Raw genomic sequence first — 20,142 nt, 5'->3', positions numbered from 1 at the left:
AAAATTACTATGTATAAATGCCCATAAAACTGACCATTGCTTTGTCATCTATGGCCGTTGTAACTTTTAATATTCGCGCTATTCTCTCTTGCGATTTCCAATAATGTTTATTGGTGTGTCCACTTTCCATCCCTGTTGCAATCTGGTATTATTAATGACAAGCTATTGCTCGCAGCGAGGCAACTGCTTAAACTGTAGCAAGTTGGTGGCCATCGCCAGCTCTGTGCTGTACAGTGAAGGATCTGCCATAGTGGTGCTTTCAAAGATCGCTGTGCAAAACACTTTGCCCACAATGGAACACCGAGGGGGAAATGCAAGATGGCGACGGGAGCACTTGATAACATGCGCCATAAAGCATGTTATAAACCTTTTTAGAGCAGTGCTAAATACCAAACGTCTTTCCATTCTAGGCGCTGTAAAGTGCAGATATTTTTACTTACTAATTTATGTGACTTAGTGTAACTATCTACGGAAATCTGATTCTGCCTCACGGTTCAGCTCACTGAGCTGTATTGCTAGCTTTGGGTTAAAGCGAAGTGTCTCCCAGGGTGCAGAGTAGTGAACATTCATAAAAAGTACCTGTCTTGTGCTATTGGTTGCACCCCAGACTATGGGGTCTGTTCAGTGTGAGTTTTGCATGACTGACAGCGGATCAGGCCTGAGGTTACACAGCGTCAGTCACTGAGGCAGTGCAAAGGACACAGTGGCACTGGAAGGATCTCACCAACCCTCGCTGTTACTTCATGTTAGCACCTGTAACTGTCCAGGGCAGGATAGCAGAGCGAGGTATGCACAGCCCGGGCTGCTGTTCAAGGGATTTGCGTGAGATTAACATACTTTCAAGGTGTGTGCTTTGATTGTTGAAAGCCCGCAGTGCCCGTGTCATAACAACAGTGGAAGCTCTGTCCGTGGCACACTGTGGGTAGGGTACTGCTTGTGATGTTAAGTCGCCGCGGTTAGGCCTTGGCACTGCCCTGGGAGAGCTCTCCCATGGCTTGGAGACAGCAGCAGTTACTAGAACTGAGCCCTGTCGTTCTGTCTTACTGGAGTCACTCCATGCCATTTTATATCACCCGTGCCACCCACTGTGTGTGATATGCATTTATATACCTTGATGAAAACTGTGCACGCTGTGCCATGTCACTGTTTACTGTGTGAATATACTGCACTTTACTCATCCAGCACTTGCCGTAGCCGGTCCGTGCATTTAAGGAATGTGATTCGCATTTACAACTATTGCCGTATTTGACAATAACTCCGTAGAACTAATGCTGATTTCGGGAAGGGCAGCTCTGTGAGCTAAATGCTTACTGCTTACAAAAAAGGTAAACAGATGTCACGAGTTCGGATCGTGCCACGCTGACTCTGCCTTCAATTCTTTTGGGGTAGGTAAATTAAGTGCCCTACATTGATGTAGTGTTAATAGTACCATTTATTTACACTGCATGTAACTGATGTGAATAATGCATGATAATCACTTTCAATAGTGACGTCTTGCTTTCTGAGTGCGTCTTCTTTGGGTCCAGCTCTGGATAACCTTGATGCTTGCGAAGACTTATTGTGAGTGATAGCAGAACACGACCGCCGAGACCATTGAGTCTGTATGTCTCCCTAACAGATATGCGCTCACATTATGCAAACATCACATGGATTTGATGACTTAATGGTTTGTTCTTGTTTATTAGATATGGGCGGGGTTAAGGGACTTTAATCTGGGTAGGTCCGTCGTAGCTTGATGAGGCAGAATAAAGAAAGCTATTTTCTGGTACATTACATAGTAAGCCGCTTTAAAAACACACAAGAACAATAAATCTACTTTTTAAAGCTCAAATAAAAGGGACTACAGTTTAAATACACTCACCGTCAGGTCCTAGAGCTTTCAGCACCGAGCACGCAGCACCTCAGGCTCCACTCTAGCCGTGACTCGTGTGCGCCGCTAGTTAGTAGTTATCAATGTGACCTCATCAACTCACCTGCTTCAGGCCTGGGGTGGTCCCACCCCCAGGACTCCAGCAGCGTAAGGATTGGCTGGGTCAGGGACTGCCAATGCTCACTTGGAGCCTTGGGGGTTGTGGTAACAACCTCCCCAGCTCCTACATTGAGGAGCCTGGTGAGGGATAAGGTGCGCATGCCTGGCTGGTCGGGGCAAGGTATTCGTCAAAACAGTCATGCGAATTCACCCCAAGGAGGCCCAGCACCTGCCAATCAATAAGCAGGCTCCGGCCTTGGATCAGAGTGAGCAGAGGCTCCACCCCCCCATGTAACTTCTTTGCCGGGCAAGCCATGCATTGTGGCAAAAAAAAGATGGTATGAACCAACAGTTTAATTAAACTTTTTAATGTGGCAAACAAACAGTGGGGGGCAATGCCCCAGCTTCAAGAAAATGCTACTGGGAACATGAGTTAAGCCTTTCAGAGCACCAACTTGGATGATTAGTAACTGACCATTTTATGAAAATAGAGCTTATTTTTATTCTTAATTTAGACACCAAAACGAACAGAATTGCATCAGTACAACCTCATAGATTTTAGAAGCAATATGAAATCACAGCAAAAATGGCATTTAAACTTTACGTTGAAGTCAATGGAGAAAAAAACACTAATGACAAAAGACCACTTAGAGGTCGAGTTACGTGGAACCTTTGCAGGGTTAAGGTTGTGGAGGTCCTAGGACCAGGCCACAACAGTCAGTTCAGTTTTACCTGACCTGTGGCATTGGGTACAGAGTTGTCCCGGCTATCTGTGGTGCTGAGCGGGACGCGCCCTAGTGCTAATTTTAGCACTTACACAATGTTGCAGAAAAGGAATGCAGAAACTCAGAATGGGCTGGGTTGTCGTTGTCAGAGGCAGGCTGCACAATGAGCCCTGCAGTTGCAGCGTGAAGTGTGGGGCATCTGTTACCGGGCTGGCAACCTACAAGCCTTGGTAGCGGTTAGGGTGGTGAAAAGCTTTGGAACCGTCACTGGGTACAGGGGAGTGACGTAGTGGCCTGAAACTTCAGGGCAGGTGAGACTACATCTCCCAGAAGACACAGGACCACCTGGATTTTGGTGAGCCCACAGTTGGCCAGATGGCCAGTGAATCTTCGGATCCTGGGAGTGTTTTTTCCTGCAATTTGCAGGGAACTAGTGCCACTAGTCCAAGGGAGACTGAAGGTGCTTCTGGCATCCACAGGGTTTCCTCTGGTCAGGATTGCTGAGTTTGGACCAAAGACGAGGGTTGTTCATGGAGTTCCCAGTCTGTTGCCTCAGGGACAGAGTACTCCTCTTTAGCTTTGTTGCTGTTGGCAAAGTCTGGTTGTCTGTGACACAGGGCTCCTCCTGGTCCTTCTTCAAAGTCAGTTCTTTAGATCTGATGTTCTGGTTTCATGGGTGCCCCTTAAATCTTGAATTTAGGGCGGTTAGGGGTGTGGAGGCTAGTGGCCAATGGGCAGCTAGCTCCTGCAGCTAATCTAAGGTGACCACATCCGGTGGGATGGGTTACCTTTTGTTACCCAGAACCCTCTATTATGCCACTCCTAGGATGCCAGAAATCAAAATTTAGTGCAATGACTGGACTGCTTACCCTAGAGGTGTGGTCAGCCTGCTGGGGGTGTGCACGGTCCTGCATATCGAATTTCCCACCTGACCATGAGTAAACATGCCTGGGGGCAAGGGGAAGGCTGTTTCCTCTTCTGGAGAACAGCACAGATGGCTATCAGGGGCAGTGAAACCTTTGAAGCTCACCTCTCTGATGTTCCTGTTCATTATCCAGGCTGGGGGGTGGGAGGTGTGACCTCCTTCCTGCCTCAGCCTTTGCCTTTGACTCCTGGAAGTGCCCACACTACCTGGCAGGAGGTCAGAATCCTGTCTTGGCAGCAGCAGGAATGGGAAAACCACAGGCTGACAAACCAGAGCACAAATAAGTTGAGGCAAACAGATGGGTAAGCTTTAAGGTGCCACCTGGGTACATGCCAGCCGTCCCTCAACACAAGATTCATGTCAGGGAAGAAAAGACATATTGTTTGACACCAAACTCGACATATCTAGGCGGTACCAAGATGGAGCTAGCAACTCAGCTGGATGCAAGCCCCATGTTATCCTAAGGACTGTCTATCATTTATAGCGTACTTCAATAGTAAAGGCACTATAGAGACATATAAGCTTTGTGCTTGTATGCCTACACCTTAAATATAATGAACCCTGCACCCTGCACTGCAAAGGAGTTATTTAGGGGTGTCTGACATATGTAAAGCAGTGTATTGGACTATGCCACTCATAGTGAGTGCACAGTCGAACTCAAGCAGTTTGCACTACTCCTTCAGTCTGGCAGATTGTGGCAGATCTGCTATTAGGTTCACTCAGGGTGTCACAAAGTAGTGCTGCAGCCCTGGGGACCCCTTTGCCACCTATGCCCTGGGATTAATTAGCTAGGGACTTATAAGGGGATGAAGCCTTTGCCAATCAGAGAATTACCACGTTGACAAACCAATTTAGGGAGAGAGCACAAGCACTGGGACATGATTAGTAGGCTCCAGTGCACTAACAGAGTCATAACCATCAGCTTTGGGGGCAAAAAGCAGGAGGTGACCATACACAAAGGGACACTTTCCTACAGGACCCCCTCTCCCAGACGAAAGGGCATGAGTAACTAGCCCACATCCTGGTAGTTCTCATTGTCTAAGTTGAAGTACCTGGAAACGCCATCTGCATTGGCATGGTCAGTCCTCCGGTCTGTGTTCCACCGTAAAGTCCATATACTGTAGGAAAATGGACCACCTCAACAGTTTGGAGTTTTCCCTTCTCATTTGCATCAGTCACCTGAGAGGCCTGTGGTAGGTTTGAACCTTGAAGTGAGTCACAAACAAGAATGGTCCCAGCTTCTTCAGGGACTAAACTACAGCAAAGGCTTCGCTCTCAATGGCACTCCAACGCTGCTCTCTAGGGAGGAGTCGCCTGCTGATATAGATAACTGGTTGGTCCTGGCCCTCATTGTTTGTTTGTCCTATCACTGCCCTAATCCCATGTTCAGAAGCATCTGTTTGGACAATGATCTCTTTGGGATAGTCAGGTGTTTTTTGTACAGGTGCTGAGCACATAGCCTCTTTCAGGGTGTCAAAGGTCTTTTGGCATCCTGGGGCCAGATGACCTTTTTAGGCTACTTCCTGGAGGTAAATTCTTTGAGTGGGGTTACACTGGTCCCACAATTCTCCACAAACCTCTATAGTACCCAGTCAAGCCAAAGAAGGCCCTGACTTGAGTCTTAGTATTGGGTGGCTTCCAGTCCAAAATTGTCTGAATCTTGGGTTGATGAGCTAATTCTTGGCCTCTACCTACAAGGTGGCCTAGGGACACAATTTAGCTCTCTCCTATCTGGCACTTACTGGCCTTGATAGTTATGCAAGTCTGCTGCAGGGCTTGTAACACTTCCTTCAGATGGACCAGGTGATCCTCCCTGGTGGAGCTAAAGACAGCAATGTCATCCAGATATGCTGTGCTTACATCTTCCAGGCCTGAAAGAGCTTGATTCATGAACCTTTAGAAGGTGGCAGGTGGATTTTCCAGTTTAAAGGGCACCACAGTGAACTGATAGTGACCCTCTGGAGTTGAAAATACAGACCTCTATTTTGCTTCCTGGGTGAGTCCATTCTGCCAGTACCCTGAGGTTCAGTCAAAGGTACTCAAGAATATTGCTGCACTCAATTTGTCAATTAGCTCATCTGCCCTAGTGTAGGCGGCTGGCCTGGTTTGTAGTGGGTACCTTGGGTACTTACACCTTATACCAGGTCCAGTTATCCCTTATTAGTGAAGTAGTAGTGTTCTAGCAGGTTAGGCTGATAGAGGTAGCTATAGCAGAGCAGCTTAGGCTGAACTAGGAGACATGCAAAGCTCATGCAATACCACTTATAGTTACACAGTACTTATACACAAGTAAAGACAATACTCAGTGTTGCCAAAAATAAAGGTATTTATTTGGGTGACACAGTACCAAAAGAATCTTAGAGACAATACTCCTTCTGGAGGTAAGTATGATACACAATATATACACTAGACACCAAAATTAGACAAGTAATTAGTCATAGGATAGTGCAAACAATAGGAAATGCTATAGAATGCAATGGGAGAAAATAGGTCTAGGGGCAACACAAACCATATACTAAGAAAGTGGAATGTGAATCACAAATTTCCCCCTAGACAAGTGTATTGTGTGCAAAATCACTGCGAAAATGAGAATACAGTAACGGTAAGTAAATTACCCCACCCCAGAGCCCAGAAAAGCAGAAGTGCTGCAAGTTTCCTTAGGACACACTACACCTCATGATCTGGATTGTTGCAGTAACCAACCAAGCCTGCAAACAACAACTGCTAGATTCCTGGACCTGAAGACCTGCAAGAGAAGGGGACCAAGTCCAGAAGTCGAAAGAAGTTCCAGGAAGGACAGGAGCCCCTGCCAACCCAGAAGAGGGTGCAAAAGAAGAGTCGCCGGTTAGTCTAAGAATGCAGGAATGCACCCTTGGAAGATGCCAGCGGGTTCCTGCATGAAGCAAAAGATGTCCCATGACGTGAAGATGGATGCAGACATGATTTCATGTTGGAAAGCACCAACAAGCCTTGGTTCCGACAAAAGTGCGTTTTGCATCAAAATTGCGCTGGCTGGACCCAGGAGGGACCTGGGGGCCTCAACTCTGTGTGAGGAGCAAGAGGGGGCACTGAGCACTTTAGAGTGCCCTCGGGATGCCAGGCAGCACCCATGGGAGTCCCAGGACACGGGGACAAAGGAGGTGCAAAACGCAGTTGGTGCAGCACAACAAAGGAAGTTCCCACGCCACCGGAGAACAACTCAGCGAGTTGAGCATCACAGGATGGAGTGCTGGGGACCTGGGCCAGGCTGTGCACAAAGGAATTTAGCAAATAGTGCACAGAGGCCTCAGGAGGTGAAGAAGACTCAGCACACAGGGGTACCTTCGATCTCAGGGAAGGCAAGATCTTACCTCCTCCAAATTACGTCAGCAGGACCTCAGGACAGTCTATGTCGATGGGGTCCAACCTCTATGTCCTTAGGAGGACGCTTGTCACTGTGAGAGGAGTCCAAAGGTACCAGTTGTCGTCTTGGAAGGTGCCTGCTTGAGCAGGGGAGTGACTCCGTCACTCCACAGGAGATTTCTTCGGTCTTTCTGGTGCAGGGTGAAGACATGGAGTCCACAGAGCGTGCATACCGTGGAAACTGTTGCAGTTGCTGGCTGGCGCTGAAGTTGCAGAGGAAAAGTATCCCTTGTGGTTACTTTGTTGCTGTTACAGCGGTTCCTGGAGCAGGCTGCGGTTGATCCGAGGTCAGAGGATAAAGTAGTAGTTGCAGAGGATTCCTGAAGGAAACTTGCAAGCAGAATCTGAAGAGAACCCACACGAGAGACCCTAAATAGCCCTCAGAGGGGGTTTGGCTACCTTATCAGGTATGGACCTATCAGGAGGGGCCTCTGACGTCACCTGCTGGCACTGGCCACTCAGAGCCCTCCAGAGTGCCCCCACACCTTGCAAAGCAAGATGGCTGAATTCTAGGACACACTGAAGGAGCTCTGGGCACCACCCCTAGGGTGGCGATGGACAGGGGAGTGGCCACTCCCCAGTCCTTTGTCCAGTTTCGTGCCAGAGCAGGGGACAAGGGGTCCCTGAACCAGTGTAGACTGGCATATGCAAGGAGGGCACCATCTGTGCCCTTCAAAGCATTTCCAGAGGCTGGTGGAGGCTACCCCTCCCCAGTCTGTAACACCTATTTCCAAAAGGAGAGGGTGACACCCTGCTCTCAGAGGAAATGCTTTGTTCTGCCTTCCTAGGACTGAGCTGCTCAGACCCCAAAAGGACAGAACCCTGTCTGTGAGGTGGCAGCAGCTGTAGCAGCAGTGCAAGCCTCAGAGAGGTGCTTTGGCAGTACTGGGGGTCCATGGTGGAACCTCCAGGATGCATGGACTTAGCTCCCCAATGGCAGATTTGGAATAGGGGGACAATTCCATGATCTTAGACATGTTGCATGGCCATATTCGGAGCTACCATTGTGAAGCTACATATAAGTATTGACCTGTATGTAGTGCGCGCGTGTAATGGCGTCCCCGCACTCACCAAATCCCAGGAAATGGCCCTGAACTATGTGGGGGCACCTTTGCTAGTGCAAGAGTGCCCTCACACTTAGTAACTTTACACCTAACCTTCAGCAAGTGAAGGTTAGACATATAGGTGACTTATAAGTTATTTGAGTGCAGTGAAATGGCTGTGAAATAACGTGTGCGTTATTTCATGGAGGCTGCAATGGCAGGCCTGTGCAAGGGTTTGTCTGAGCTCCCTATGGGTGACAAAAGAAATGCTGCAGCCCATATGGATCTCCTGGAACCCTAATGCCCTGGGTACCTAGGTACCATATACTTGGGACTTATAAGTGGGGTCCAGTGTGCCAATTGAAATTGGTAAATTAAGTCACTAGCCTACAGTGACAAATTTAAAAGCAGAGAGAGCATAAGCACTAAGCACTACTGACAACACACACATTGGGCCACAAACTATGAGCACTGGGGTCCTGGCTAGCAGGATCCCAGTGACACAGTAAAAACACACTGACACACACTCACAAACAGGCCAAAAGTGGAGGTAACCATGCTAGAAAGAGGCTACTTTCTCACACCTAGGGATAGGAAAACCATCAGTTTTTTTAAACCACATTGAGGCCTCTGTGATCCACACAGAACCTCACCTCAGAATTTCTACCTTTTGAGTAAGGTTTGGGGACCAGCACTACTGGGTTAGCCCAGGGACTGTCAGAAGGCTCAATATAACATCTTGCTGACCTCAGTTTTAATGAAATCCTTAACTTGGTCTGTCAATCTGTAAATCTTGTTCTTTACAGGGAGACTGTCCCTAGTGTCTGCATCATGGGTACACCATGTTGTCAGACCATGGGTTCAGTCAATCAACCAGAGTTCTTATAAAGCACAACTACTCACCTGTGAGGGTCTCAAGGTGCTGAGTGGGGAGTAGGGGATCTGTGGATGAGTTGAAGAGCCAGGTCTTGAGGCCCTTCCTGAATTGTGGCAGCAATAGTGATTGCCTGAGGTGCAGAGGCAGGGGGTTCCTAGTCCTCACAGTGAGGTAGGAGAAGGATCCTCCTCCAACCCTGGTCTTGTGGGTCTGTGGGATGGTGGTCAGGGCCAGTTGGGCAGAGTGGAGAGGTTTGGTGAGAGTGTAGAAGGAGAGGTGGTGAGGTTTGCAGGTCCGGCATTGTGGAGGGCTTTGTAGGTATGTGTGAGGAGCTTGAAGGTAATTCTTATGTTGATAGGTAGCCAGTGAAGGTCTCTGGTGGCCAGTGATGTAGCTGTGGCTGTGGCATGGGATGTTCAGGATGAGTCTGGAAGAGGTGTTCTAGATGTTCTGTAGTTTCTTTAGGAGTTTCTGGGTGGTGCTGTTGTAGAGTGTGTTGCCATAGTCGAGTCTGCTGCTGATAAGCGCATAGGTGACCGTTTTCCTGGATTCAGTGGGGATCCACTTGAAGATCTTTCAAAGCAGGCAGAGCGTTTGGAAGCTGGAGGACGAAACAGCATTGATTTGGTGGTTCATTAAGAGCGAGGAGTCCAGGATGATGCTGAGGTTTCGTGCGAGGGCTGTTGGTGTAGTGGGGTTCTGAGCACTGCAGGCCACCAGGAGTCATCCCAGGCACAGGGGGTGAAGCCCAGGGTGAGAATTTTGGTCTTGTCTGAGTTAAGCTTGAGACAGCTGTCCTGCATCCAGGTGGCGACTGCCTTCATCCCATCGTGGAAGTTGCTCTTGGCGGCTCTGGGTTCATCTGTGAGGGAGAGAATCAGCTGGGTGCCGTCAGTGTAGGAGATGATGTTGAGTCTGTGGCTTTTGACAATGGGTGCAAGCGGGGCCATGTAGATGTTGAAGAGGGTGGAGCTCAGGGAGGATCCCTGAGGCACTCCACAGTTGATATCTGTGGGTTCTGAGTTGAACGGTGGAAGTCTAACTCTGTGATCAGCTGCTGAGGAAGGAGCGGATCCATTCTAGGGCTTTGTCGCAAATGTTGGCGTCGTGGAGTACAGGGTGTGGTGGGAGACGGTGCTGAAGGCGGCTGAGAGGTCCAAGAAGATGAGGGCAGCAGTTTTGCCTCAGTCGAGAAGGGTGCGGATGTCATCTGTAGCAGTGAGGAGAGCATTCTCTGTGAGGGTCGCTTCTGAAGCCTGATTGGGAGAGATCCAGGATTTGGTTTGTTTCGATGAATTCAGAGAGTTGGGTGTTGATAGCTTTCTCTATGATTCTGGCTGAGAAGGAGATGGGTCTGTAGTTCTTGAAGTCTATTGGGTCGGCAGAGGGTTTCTTCATCAGGGGGTTGAACTCTGCGTGCTTTCAGTCTTTCAGAAACGTGGCGGACTCAATGCAGCAGTTGATGGTGCAGCAGAGATAGGGTGCGATAGCAGTGCTGGCTCTGTTAAAGATGTGATGAGGGCAGGGATCCGAGGGGACTCCGGCGTGAATGCTCTTCATGATCCTGAAGGTGTCGTCAGAGGTGAGGGTGGTCTAGTTGAATAAGATCTGCTGGGGTCTGGAGTCAATGGGTGTGGTGGTTAGGGGTGGGTGGGTGATTAATTCTTGGGTTGCGAAGCTGTCGTAGATCTCCTTGATCTTGCAGTGGAAGAAGGTGTCAAGGTTGTCGCAGAGGTTTTGAGAGGGGGAATGTCTGCTGTCTCTGTGTTGGGTTTGATCAGTTCTTCAGCTACAGCAAAGAGTTCTTTACTGCTGTGTGCTTTAGCGTTGATGTCTTTGTTGTTCTGAATTCGGTGGTGGTGTGCAGTGATGGCGGTTTTGAAGGTTGTGTGGTGAAGGAAAAGAGCTCTGCAAACTGTCTTAGAACTTGCCTGCAGTCAGGTTGCTGTTTTACAGTGACGATGTCAGATAAGGCTTCTCCTGAGCCATCCAGGGGTTGATGGATAGAAGGTCAGAGAGGGGTTTATTTTCCTCTCCCTGGCCTTCATCAGTGACCATGAGCATGGTCATGTCAGCTCTGTCCTTGTGGGGCTTTAGGCTATTTACATGAAGAACCCTGTAAGGATTCTTTAAGGTGCCTAAGTCAGCCGAGTAGATGACATCCCACTCCTTCTCCAAAATCGGATAGGGCCCAGTCCACTTCTACTGGAGAGCCCTGGCAGCCACAGGCTCCAACACCCACACCAGCTGTCCTGGATGGCACTATACAAGTGCTAACTTCTGATCATTCCAGTGCTTAATAAGCTCCTGTCTTGCCTCCAGGTTTTTGTTTGTTTTTTCACATACTGTGCCATACGTGAATGCAGGCCAAGGTCCACTATGTCCTGCTTGGGCCCTTTGAGAGCCCTCTTCTATCCTTTCCTCACAGGACTCAATGGACCCCTTACAGGATGACCAAACAAAAGCTCAAAGGGGCTAAACCCAAACCCTCTTATGGTACCTCTCTGTATGCAAATAGTAAGCAAGACAACAGGACATCCCACCTCCTTCTGAGTTTGTTAAGGAAGCTCGTTTTCATGCCTTTCATGTTTTTCTTTAATCTCTCAGCTAAACCATTTGTCTGGGGGTAATGGGGTATTGAACTTGTAGCTAGCTCCACATTAATCTCTCATAGCCTTTAGGTATGTGGACACAAAATTAGCTCCTCTATCTGATACCACCTCTTTAGGAAACCCAACTTTGGTGAATCTGCCAAGGAGGGCCTTTGCCACTGCAAGAACAGTTGCAGTCCTAGGGGTATCTAGTGGCTTGGTCCACTACCACTAGAATAACTAGAATAACCCTATTCCCAAAAACAGTTCATGGGTCTAGAGGACCAACAATGTCAAACTCTACCCTCTCAAAGTGATCCCAACTACAGGTAGTGGGGATGAGGGAGCTGTGGGCAGTTCAAACAGTAGTGAAAAAAATCCTTCACTTTTTTCAAACATCTGGAGCCAATAAAAATGGGCAACCAACCAGTCCCAGGTTTTTGTTTGTCCTAAATGTCCAGCTAGAGGGATGTCATGGGCTAAAGTGAGGATAAAATATCTGTACCTTTGGGGGAACACCACTCTCCTGGTTGCCCCAGGTTAAGGGTCCCTGGCCTCAATGTACATAAGCCCATTCTCCCAGTAAACCCTGTGTGTACCACTGACATCTTCCTCTTTTTGCCTTGCAGCCTGTTGCCTAAAGCCTTCAAGAGCAGGGCACTCCTTTTGCCCTCAGCATAGGTCCTCTCTGGGGGCTCCCCCTGCACTTAGAAGCTCTGGCAGGTCAGGCCAGCCTCCTTCAGTTACACTTTTCTCCTCAAGCACCAGGGCATCTTCCTGAGAAGAACCTTTCCCCTGACACTGTGACCTCTTAGAAGATGCCTTAGCAGATATCTTGCCCTTTCTCTTGTCGGGGGTCCTTTGGTCCATTGTTTGAGGATCCAAGTTCCTTTTACTTACATGATGTCCTGTATGTGCTCTACTGGTAATACACACCCACTCAGTGAGACCCAGCATTTCTGCATGTGCCTTCCTCTCCACTTCTGCCCATGTAAAAGTCTCAAAGTAATTTCCCAACTGACATTCCACAAGGATTACAGGGGACAGAACCACCTTGTTTGGGCGAGTACCCCCTCCCCATTCTAAGCTTACCAAAGCCATTGGGTGGAGCGTCATCTCATTGTCAGCATTGGTAACCTGATGACTAACACCACACAACATTTGGTCTGGTGAAACCAGTCTAGCAGCCACCATAATGACACTGGCACCCGTGTCCCTCAGAGCCGCTACCACCCCCCCCATTGATTTTTGACAATTTTCTATACTTCTTCAAGCTTCGAGGTAAGACAGCCAGGGCTTCAATATCCACACCACCCATGGACACTAAGGTAGCCTCTGTCCTCTCCAGATTATACTTCCGCCCATCCTATGCTAGCCAATCCTGAGGACTGTCCACCACTAGAGGACATGTTGGAGCATGCTGCATCTCCTTTCTTATGACCTGCCTGATGACAGTCATAACACAACCCAGAAGCCTTCTGTGGGTCCAAGTGCTTATCCTGAAACCCCATTCCTTTGATTTATGAGAAGTTTCGGGCCCACCCAACTGAGAAGTGTTTTGGGGGCATTTAGACAACTACTTACTTTCATCCCGCTTGCTGGTAACCTCTTTCCCCTGCTGGTAAGCCCGTGAACCCCTTTTCTGGTCACTCTCATTATGGGTCTTCTTGTACACCCTGGGTTTGACCCATTTGTCTGCTATCTTCCCCTGCTCCGTGGGAGCAGATAACTCAGAATCAAACAGATGATGATGTTATTTCTCTGTGGTACAATAAGTTAGAATTTGCTCTTTCATAATTAAACTATAGGGCCCATCATAAGTGTCCACCTTATTGTCTTTGATCCAGCCTTCTAGTGCTTTGACAGAACAGTCCACAAAGTCCATCTAGGTCTGGTTCTGAACTTTCTGGGTTTCTCTGAACTTTACCTTGTACTCTTTGGTAGTGAGTCCAAATCCTTCTATCAAGGTCTCCTTCATATGTTGATAGGACTCCGCTATCTCCTTATTAAGGGTCAGAAGTCTATCTCTCCCCTTTAATGAGAATAACTCCCAAAGTAGATAACCCCAGTGTTTGGATGGTACTTTCCTCATCTTGCAAGCCCTCTCAAAGGCTGAAAACCATTTATCAATATCATCTCCATCACTATACTTAGGGGCAATCCCTTTGGGGATTTTAGAGACAAAGGATTTCTCATTCTCCCTGTTGTTTTGATTGCTGCCACAATTTGTGGGTCTAAAGCCCAACTTGGCCCTCCTTTCCTTGAGGGGTAGTCTTTTCTCATCAAGTTCAAGTTTTCTCCCCTCCAGAGAGATTAAATCTAACTCTTCTTCTAGCAGTCCTACAACCCTACCACTGGGGGGTCTGCGTGTGTGAATTCTGTCACTTTCCACTGGTGAGGGGGTTCTGGGGAAGGGTGGAGAGTCTTGGTCTTCACCTCTTTCCCCTTCATGCTCTGGGGATCGGGCAGCTACCTCAACCTCTACAGGGTCATTCTCTGAGGAAGTGCCCTCCTTCTCTTTCATGCTCATAGAGGCTTAGGGCCTTCTCAAGGTCCTCCTTTTTGGCTGTAGCTCTATAGCTAATGCCTCTTGCTTTACACAAAGCTATTAGGTAACTGATCCTAAGGGCTGGAAGGATAGACAAGTCGAGACTCTCGTCAGCATTCATTGCGCCTTTTAATCTAGTAGTTGGGACCTTATTAAAAATATATAAAAATTAAACAAAACACTTCAAAAAATGTTATTTAACTCACTGAGCCCTGTTTAATGTCTAGTGGAATGGAGGTGAACACAGAGCTCTTGCAAACCAATTAGAAAATTTGAAAAATAATTGCAAAAATAATTGTTGATGCTAAAGTCAATTAAGTGGATTTCTCGTGCAAAATTCACTTATGACCATGCGGTACTGTGAAACATAAGTTAAGGACTCCATCGCTGTAACACCAATGTAGAAAAGTGGAGTATTATGTGGTGTGGGGGGTTAGTCCTCACCATGTAATACTCTCACAGTACCCCAAAGAAGGTCCATGGATTCACAATAATAAATACTTAGCTCAGTCCTGGTTTTGTGGCAGAGCAGTCAGGCTTTACTAGAGGAACATCTGTTAAGCATTTCAGAGCTCCAACAGTGACGATAAGTAATTCACACAACTCAAAAGAACTCCAATATATAAAAATAGAACTATTTTTATCTCAAATAAGACACCAAAATGAAAGGAATTGCATCAGTACAACTGGAGTTATAGGTTTTAGAAACAAAATGAAATCATAGGAAAATGGCTTTTAAACGTTGCATTGTTGCCAATGGAGAAAAACCACTAGTCACAAAAGACCCCTTAGAGGTCGAGTTGTGTGGAAACCTTGCAGGGTTAAGGTTACCTGGCCTGTGGGGTCTGGGTGCAGAGTTGTCCTGGTTGTCTGTGGTGCTGGTGATAATTTTACTGCTTATGTGCTGTGGCAGAAAAGGAGATGTAGAAACCTAGCAGGGGGCTGGATTGTCGCTGTCAGATGCATGTTGCACAGTGTGCTCTGCATGTGCAGTGTCGATTATGTGGGTCAGTTACTGGGCTGGCAACCAACAAGCATTTGTAGTGGTAAGGGTGACGAAAAGCTTTTGAAACTTCACTGGGTCCGGGGGAATGATTTAGCAGCCTGAAACTTCAGGCAGGCAATACTGCAACTCCTATGAAGATGCTGGACTATCTGGAGTTGGGAGATAACATGGAGGGCCTGATGGCCGGTGAATCTTCGGATCCTGCAAGTGTTTTTACCTGCAGTTTTCCTGGGACTAGGACCACTAGTCTAAGGGAGACTGAGGATACTTCTGGCACCCACAGGGGTCCATCTAGTCAGGAGTGCTGAGTTTGGACCAAGGACAAGGGTCGTTCATGGAGTTTCCAGTCTGTTACCACAGGGACAGTGTATCCCTCTTTTGCTGTTTTGCAGTGGGAAAAGTCCAGTTGGTGACACAGGGATCCTCTTGGTCCTTCTTCGAAGTCAGTTCTTCAGATCTGAGGCTCTGGTATCAGGGGTGTTTCTTAAATCCTGGGTTTAGGGGAGTTAGGGGTGAGGAGGCTAGTGGACAATGGGCAGCTAGCTCCTGCAGCTAATCCACCCTTGAGGTGACCATATTTTGTGGGGTGCGTCACCTTTTGATACCCAGAACCATCTATTGTGCCACTCCTAGGATGGCAGAAATTAACATTTAGTGCACAGACTGGGCTGCTCACCCTAGAGGTGTGGTCAGCCTGCTGGGGGTGTGCACTGTCCTGCATATCTAATTTCTCACCTGACCACGAGCAAATGTGCTTGGGCGCAGGATGACAGCTGTTTCCTCCTCTGGAGGATAGCCAAAATGGCTATCAGGGGCGGTAAAGCCTATGAAGCTTACAGCCCTGATGTGCCCATTCACTAGCCTGGCTGGGGGATGGGAGGTGTGACCTCCTTCCTGCCTCAATTTTTTTTCTAACTCCTGGCAGTGGCCACATTACCTTGCAGAAGGTCAGAACCTTGCCTTGGTGGCAGCAGGCACGCTCTGGCAGGCAGGCCGGAGCACAAAAAAGTTAGGGCAAAAAAGTAGGCAACCTCTGAGCTGCCACATGGGTACATGCCAGCCATCCCTTGAGAACAGATTTGTGTCAGGAGAGAGAATGCATGTTGTTTGACACCAAACGCGACATATCTAGGAGGTACCATAATGGAGCTAGCAATCCGGGTCTGCTAGGATGGAGGCCCCATGTTATCCTATGGCCCGGCTAACCCTTATAGTGTACTTTAATGGTAAAGACACTATAGAGACATATAAGCTCATGCTTATATGCCTGCACCTTAAATATAATGCACCCTTCCTCCTGGGCTGCAGAGGCCTTCCTTAGGAGTGTTTGACTTATAGGTAAGAACATTGTTCATATGAAACTCATTTTTGTAATATAAAATACTGTAGAAAGTGCTGCATCAAATTTATAACATACACAATGATTATATAAGGATAGTATTATTTCTATCAAACATGAATCCATATTTAACAGAAGCAACCAGTAATTAAAGTAACCCATTGGGTACATGTGTTCATGAAAACATAAGAAACAAAAATGCTTTGCAGTAGAGAGAAAGGAAAGTAGTGGATAGTGCACCCCAAGTAGAACTGACCAACACCAAAAACCCAAAGCAACATCCAAATTGTGACTAATTGGTGTATGGTACACTGTTTCTAGACAGTTATGATACTTTGAGAAACAGTATCAACACAGGAAAGTTCTTATGTGAGATGAATACATTGTAGTCCGCAAAAAATGCATCTCACCTGTCAAAAGTGGGGAAGGGAAGAAAGAGAACGGGGTAAAGGAGGGCATGATGAGCCACTCAGCAAGTCACAGGGGTAATATGAGTATGGACGAGGTATGTAAATGTACTTATGGGTGAGCAGCCAGGTTATCACCTAAGATCTCCATATGCATAGGGGTTCATCAAACCAAATCATTCGGCACAGGGCTCGCAGCTACAGCTGGCTCCACATCACTGGCCCCGGCCTGTGCATGAAAATATGCTTCCAGAGGGGCCTAGATGTCTTTTGGTCAGATGTGCTTCTGCATCAGATCCCAATATGCGGAGAGCTGTTCCTGGCAGTAAGTGGCATCATGCAGCCAACCTTCCTTTAGGAGGGTGGGGTGCTAGACCCACTGCATGGCAATTTGGCGCTTGACTAATAGTAGTAGCATCAACGTTAATCTATGCATTCCTGGTGGGGCATCCTTGACCTAATAGTGCAATGGGCAGCGAGCACTCCACCACACATTCTCCAGTGATATCAATAGTATTGAAGATCTGCAAGCAGAAGTGCTGTATGGTGGGACAACTCCAAGCAAGGTGTAGGAAATCTGCCTTAGGCATCGAACATCGCAGGCAGTGTTGGTCCTCAATAAGACCCATTCAATGGAGGTGCGCTGAAGTGTTAGATATGCATTGTATACATTTAAAATGTACAAGACATAGGGGGTGATTCTAAGCTTGGCGGGCGGCGGGAGCCGTCCGCCAAGCGGGAACCGCCAGAAGACCGTACCGCGGTCAAAAGACCGCGGCAGTCATTCTGGGTTTCCCGCTGGGCTGGCGGGCGACCGCCAAAAGGCCGCCCACCAGCCCAGCGGGAAACACCCTTCCACGAGGAAGCCGTCTCCGAATGGAGCCGGCGGAGTGGAAGGGGTGCGACGGGTGCAGTAGCACCCGTCGCGAATTTCAGTGTCTGCTAAGCAGACACTGAAATTTGAAGTGGGGCCCTCTTACGGGGGCCCCTGCAGTGCCCATGCCATTGGCATGGGCACTGCAGGGGCCCCCAGGGGCCCCACGACACCCCATACCGCCATCCTGTTCCTGGCGGCCGAAACCGCCAGGAACAGGATGGCGGTATAGGGGTCGGAATCCCCATGGCGGCGCAGCAAGCTGCGCCGCCATGGAGGATTCCCCTGGGCGGCGGAAAGCCGGCGGTACACCGCCGACTTTCCGTTTCTGGCCGTGGCTGTACCGCCGCGGTCAGAATGCCCAAAGGCTCCCGCGGACCACGGCCCTGGCGGTTTTTACCGCCAGGGTCGTAATCAGGCCCATAATCTATAATTAGGCAAAACAGCCCTAGACTCAGTGCAGCATTATCCTCACTGGTCATCAGTAAAGGGAGTGTTAAGGTCTGTTTCCCCACTCTAGTCTAGCACGAGGGACGCGCAGTGGTGAGGTCTTCTACATTCAGCATAGAGTTTAGTTACTAATCTGCATGGATTTAGGGAGGTGAGATCAGTCTCCAGGACTTGGAATGTGGGGGAGCCACAGGGAAAGAAACATGCAATGTCGTAAGTGCAGTGCGCAACTGATAATATCTGAATGTGTCCAGTAGGGTAACATTAGGCCCCTGAAGGGCCTGCTGCGGAGTAATAAAAATGTCTTCCGGATAAAGCGCTCCCATGGTCATCAGTTGCAGGTTCTGCAGCCTAGATCGGGTACCTGCATCTTGTGTGAAGGGTAAGGAAGGATGTCCAATAAGGGGCATCAATGGAGCAAAAAGGACATTGAGGAGGCCCTGCTGTTGGAGATCATTCCATGCCCATCCAGTGCAAGCAACAGTACCAATAGAGGCACACGGATGCCTAGGCTCTAAGTAAATTTCTGTTGAAAGAGTGCAGAGAGCAGCATGGTCCTGCTCTGGAGCAGGGTGTGCCTTAAATTTCATGGAGTACAGCAAATGATGAGCAAACTGTGCACGCCCACAATAATAGTACAGGTCCATGTCGGGCGCCCCAATCCACCTTGCTGGAAGGGAAGTGTTAACACCTCCCAAGCGATGCAGGGTTGTTGTCCGACCCATGCGAGCGTCAAGAGATTTGAACGCAGTCATTTGTGCAAATCCGCTGTCAGCGGGAGTAGTAAGTTTATAAACAAGTAGAGGAGTTTGGGCAGTATCACCATCTTAGCGAGGATGAACCTACCTGTCAAGTACTGTGGCAGTCTGCACCAACTCTCAATCTTTTCCTCCAACCATGTCATGAGTCAGCCATAATTGTCCCTCCAGAGGTCTTGAAGATTCCTACTGAGCCACATTCCCAGATATCTGACGGACTCGCCGGCCCATCTGAGAGGGTACTCAGAGGAGAATTCCTCTGTAACAGCAATTAGAGGAAACAATATAGACTTTGACCAATTTATATGAATGCCCGACAGACCTTCAAAGCTATTGAATTCATGGATTAATGGAGCCAAATTCTCACATGGATTTCTGACATAAAGCATCACATCGTCCATGTACATAGACATATTGATTCCCTGCTGTGAGTATCCAAACCCTCTGTGTGAGTGGTGCTATTGCAGTCTTGCTGCAGCAGCTCCATAGTGATGGCAAATAAGAGTGGTGACAGCAGGCAGCCCTGGTGGGTGCCTCTAGTACCAGAGAAAGGAGATGTGACATTTCCATTGACGTGCAGCCCGGCAACGGGATGAGCATATAAGAGACCTATTAGGCGTATGAATTTGGGACTTAAACCCACATGAGACAGCAATGTGAACAAATAGGCCACTCCAGAGAATCAGATGAATTGATGATGTCCAGAAAAAACGGCGCAGCATGGAGGTCAGGATTGATGGTGTGTAGCAGCACAAAAAGAGTGCGTAAATTATGAGCTGTCAAGCACAGGAATCCTGTATGATCAGGTCTGACTATAGGCAGAAGAAGAGGGAGCAGTCTAGAGGTGATCAGCTTAGCTAGGATCTTGTTATCTAGGTTGATCACTAACAGGAGCCGATAGGACTCCCACTTGTGGGGGTTCTTATCTGGCTTAAGTTCTGTGACTAACAAGTCTTCAAGGAGAAAGGGAAGCAATATGCAGACCCAGAGAGGCTCTTCATACATTGCGAGGAGGTGAGGCACAAAGATCTGAGCATATACTTTGTAGAAGGCCACATTGAGGCTGTCAAGGCCTTGGGCCTTGTCACCTTGCAACTCATTAATGACTTGAATGATCGGTTCGTCCAGATATTGCCTGTGTCCATTTTCTAGCCAGAGGAGTTGCACCAAGTTGAAATAGTCAGTAAGGTCAGATAAGGGCTGTGTGGTGGTATAAAGAGGGGACTAC

The sequence above is a fragment of the Pleurodeles waltl genome, chromosome 3_1 (genome assembly GCF_031143425.1).
Source record: "Pleurodeles waltl isolate 20211129_DDA chromosome 3_1, aPleWal1.hap1.20221129, whole genome shotgun sequence".
In the NCBI taxonomy this organism is placed as follows: domain Eukaryota; kingdom Metazoa; phylum Chordata; class Amphibia; order Caudata; family Salamandridae; genus Pleurodeles; species Pleurodeles waltl.
This window is presented reverse-complemented; position numbering follows the sequence as displayed.